The sequence below is a fragment of the Pecten maximus genome, unplaced genomic scaffold (genome assembly GCF_902652985.1).
Source record: "Pecten maximus unplaced genomic scaffold, xPecMax1.1, whole genome shotgun sequence".
NCBI lineage: Eukaryota > Metazoa > Mollusca > Bivalvia > Pectinida > Pectinidae > Pecten > Pecten maximus.
Window position 1 is genome coordinate 10,001 of NW_022979644.1, and position 5,000 is coordinate 15,000.

The 5,000-nt window shown below is 34.2% G+C and overlaps 1 non-coding gene across 1 annotated transcript; it reads right to left on the bottom strand.

Annotated features, from left to right (window-relative positions):
* Positions 1-14: 14 nt before the first annotated feature.
* Positions 15-133, bottom strand: LOC117319065. The gene has a single exon (XR_004530571.1). It is a non-coding gene; the product is annotated as a 5S ribosomal RNA (ribosomal RNA).
* Positions 134-5,000: the final 4,867 nt, after the last annotated feature.

The window sequence follows — 5,000 nt, forward strand, 5'->3', positions numbered from 1 at the left end:
TAAAGAAAAGAAAAAGTCTACGACACCTGGTATTCCCAGGCGGTCACCCATCCAAGTACTAACCAGGCTCGACGTTGCTTAACTTCGGTGATCGGACGAGAACCGGTGTTTTCAACGTGATATGGCCGTAGACATTAGACGACTAAAAATATCCGTACTTATGCCTAGGTTCCTGCATGTGCACATCCGGTGTACGTCCGTAAGGTAGTTAGAGGGCCCCGTACAGTGGGCAAGGGCCAACCATGGCGACGGATTAGATTCCAATGATTGTTTCCTATAGAATTAAACTAGCTGAATGCTTATAGGAAGATCCACGGGGAATAAATTAAGTGTCCATGGAGCGGAGATGTGAAAACAGGGGATGTCGCCTCCGCCTCGGAAATTTAGTGAAAATGATATTGAATTAGAACTTTAATAGTCAAGATGTCCACAAGGTTCAAAAAGTAAAGAAAAAATAAAATTATAAAGAAAAGAAAAAGTCTACGACACCTGGTATTCCCAGGCGGTCACCCATCCAAGTACTAACCAGGCTCGACGTTGCTTAACTTCGGTGATCGGACGAGAACCGGTTTTTTTTTATCTTTAAAATATACTTTTAATTTTCCCAGCAAATAGGACCCCCGGGGTTGGGGCCCCGAAGGCTCCTCACAGTGCATATTATATATATCCAAAATTAAAATTATCAGAATATAATCAACGCATTATCACAGTCTAGCTAATTTTCTCATACTAATATGCATAATTGCATTGTAGCTTAATACACCTTAAGTGTTACTGAAATACATGTGCACTCAAGCTAAAGCTTTATCAAATCGATAAGACATATATTGCCAAGTTATCATTTCCCAGAGACATATCCACATCCATGAGTAATGTATTATCAGCAACAATATATTTTCTGAACAATTTGTAATCTTTCTTAATGTGATAATAATGCTTGATGTAATCAAAATACTTCCTAAATGTGTATTTGAAGAAAGTCTTCACATCCAATTTTGACATATTGTTCACAACTAGATTGCGCCTCTTAAGAATGCAATAACGCACTACTCCTAAAAAGAAATTGATAAAAAACGGATTTGTACGTTTGATCTTACGAGTATAACCAAGAAGTATGAGACTTCCAAGTGAAACATCCGAAAGATATGTTTGATCAGCACCCGAAAAAAGTTTCTTGATTAACATTTGGATATAATCTAAAAATTCGGAAAGCTCAGAACAATCTATAAACAAATGCTGTAATGTTTCCGCTTCGGATTTACATACTTGACATTCATCACTATCAACTCTGCCAATTTTCTTTAACTTTTCCTAAGTAAATATGGCGTTATGCACAACACGAAAATGAACATCAATAATATCACAAGGGAAAAATGGAATATACATACTTGCAAAAACTGAGGAAAGACAAACATTTTGAAAAACTTCTGACCAATAGTCTGATGATTTCGGGGTTTTGAAGCAATAGCGAATAAAACAGGAATAAAAATCACGGGTGGTTTTGGGATATAATTGCACAGCTGTCCCATTACCATCCTTATATATAACATATGGTCTAGAATCCGGTCTCATATTATTATGTACATTGTTAAGAATCACTTGTTTATATTGCACTGGAATACATGTCATAATTTTATTATAATCACACAAAAGTATATTTTTAGAAATATCATGGCTACTCTCTCTGACGATATCCTCTAAGGCATCTGAAGAAAGAAACTTTGACACAACTTCTAACGTCATATGCTTAAGCTTAACTATACCTGCACTGGCAAGGTATTCAATAAACATGGGCTTGCCATCCTTTGGAAAATTAGAATTAAAAAACAATGGTTGTTCATAGACAAAAAATGTATCTTCAATATAACAAACTTCATTCACTGTCTGAAAGGCATACCAAGCTTTTAACATTTCATGATAAACAATAGGTAAAGATCTCAAATATTTGTCCGGAAACTTGCAATGAATAACTTCAGCATCCAGATTTGAATTAAGTATTCTATTAAAGAAATAACTACACATATACTTCCAAACAGCCGTACATGATGTATCTAACCACCTAAATAAAAACTTCAATCTGAAAGATCTGAGCTTTAACTCAATATCAGGAATATTTAATCCACCATCTTTTCTTTTACCAATGATAGTGTCATAAGCTACTAAATGGGCACCTCTCTGCCATAAAAAATCAATAGATAACTTCTTGATATCTTTAATTACTGTCAGAGGTATTGTTTGGGAGGTTAAACAATACCAACACCTAGACATCAATAAGGACGTGATTACAGTTGCTCTTCCTTGAAGAGTTAATTTTCTTTGTGACCATAATCTTAATATATTTCTTATAGAACAAACTTTGCCCTCCCAATTCTTTTCATTACATAAATTCAAATCAACACCGACATAAACTCCTAGAACACAAATAGCTCGATCACACAATTTTATACACAATTTTTCAACTTCTTCATTTGACATAGCACCTTTACCAACACATAGAAGTTCTGACTTTTCTTTATTTACTCTGGCACCAGACCCCTTGCTATATATTTCTAATATATTAAAAACGTTCTCTATAGATTCTTTATTGCTCAGGGTCAAAGTTGTATCATCGGCATGTTGATAAACTTTTGACTCAAAGTCAGTATTAGGCACTCTGATACCTGATATATCCGGAGACATATGAATCATTTTACCCAGGGGTTCCGCAGCTAAAACGTAGAGCATTGCTGAAATCGGACACCCCTGACGGACTGAATTTTGTACAGGGAAAAAGCGAGTCAAATTACCATTATATTTAACTGAACTAGAAATTTTTGTATAAAAAATCTTAATCCAATCAACAAAGTTTTTACCAAAACCAAATTTCTCTAAAACCTTAAATAAGTAAGAATGACTAACACGATCAAATGCTTTTTCTTGGTCAATTTTGAGAACATACCCTTCAAAATCTTCATGATTAGCGATATCAATAATGTCTCGCACACTAAAAATGGTGTCCGAAATATCACGACCAATTACACAACAAGACTGATTTTCTGAAATAATTGTAGGTAAAACCGATTTGAGTCTATTAGACATTACTCGGGCTAGAATTTTGTAATCCACATTTAGGAGACTAATAGGTCGCCAGTTTTTTAACATGGACTTATCGCCCCTTTTCTTGTAAACAAGGTTAATAACTCCTAATCTCATAGTTCTGGTCAATTCTCTATCATCCCAGATACTCTGAATAACACGAGAAAATATACATTTTAATTCTTCAAAAAAGTGACAATAAAATTCAACAGTAAGTCCGTCTAAGCCAGGACTTTTACCTCTTGACATACCAGACAAAGCAGTTTTGATTTCGTCAGCAGTTATCACTGAATCACATTTAACTCTATCTTCATCTGTAACAGTTTTATCAATGGACGATACAAGTTTATCAATATCTTCACTATCTGTATCAATACAATTATACAACTTATTATAAAAATCATAGATTACATCAGACATCTCATTACAATTATTCGACACATTTCCATTTGCAGTACGTAAACATTTTATAGTATTAGAATTTTGCCGAAACTTTTCCAATCTTAAAAAATAACCTGTATTTTTGTCTCCATCTACAGCCCACTTGGCTTTTGATCTTAGAACCGCACCATTACATTTTTCTCTTTCATATTTTTCGAGACTTTGACGCAAATCCTCATATTTGTGACAATCAAAGGATTTCCCATTAGCTATAGCACAGGAAAAATACTGCAGCTTATTTTGAATTTTATAATATTCCGACCGACGCTTCATGCTACGGTCTTTACCATACACTTGCGAAAATTTCTTTATCTTATTTTTCAGATTATCCCACCAAACCTTGGGTTCATCCGTATATAAAAAACACCTCTTAGCATCATTAATCATAGATTTGATCTTATCATTAAACTCATAGTCAAGCAAAAAACAATTGTTAAACATCCATATGCCTGGACCTTTACTACCCCGATCACAGTCAATTTTCATAACAACAAAACAATGATCACTGAAAGCAGTATCATTATAATACACATTTTGAACATAAGGACTAAGTCCTTTCGAAATTAAAAAATAGTCAATGCGACTTTGAGATAAATTACCATTACTAACCATTTTCCGAGAAAAAACAGCACAATTTTCATTTCTATTTCTCCAAATATCATACACCCCACATGTAAACATTAAACTTTTCAATGCCGACACACTGGAATTTACCTGGTGTGCAGTCAAGCCAGTCCGATCTAGAGTCGAGAGAGTGGTATTAAAATCACCCCCTGTAATCATGTTGTCCGAAAATGGAACAAGCCAATCTTTCAACTTATCAAAAAAAAACTTTTTATCACTCACAATATTTGGCGCATATATATTAACAATATTCAATTCCACATCCTCTATTCGGATTTTAATACGTAAAACTCTTCCGTCATATCCGTCATAATCAATTAAACCATCTTTAAAAGTATTATTAATTAAAATCGCAACACCTTTTCTGTTATCATTACTATTATTATATACAATCTTTCCTTGCCACAAGTGGCGTATTTGATTAACAAACATATCGTCCCAAAAAGTTTCTTGTAATAATACTACTTGATAATAATTACATTGACAATATTCAAATAAATTCCTAATTTTAACAACATCTCTTAAACCATTCACATTTAATGATAAACATGTAAACATTAAAGTAAATAATAAGAAAGAGTTCATTTCGGTACACCTTTAACTTTTTTAGCCTTCTTCTTTCTCGTTTTCCTCACGCCAGCCACCCTTACTTTATTTTTGAGGAGATCGCGCTCTTTTCCCGCGTCCTGTTTTGCTGAAAGAGGTACTTCCTCGTCATTTTCTTTTTCAGTCCCATCATCCCAGAATTTACTTTCGGACCGAGCAATCGTGTTTTCCAAGGGAAACACGTCACCGTACGTAAGAGAATCAAATTGTTCAGAAATACTTCCCACACTATTCCCGTCATCCAAAGTAATGTC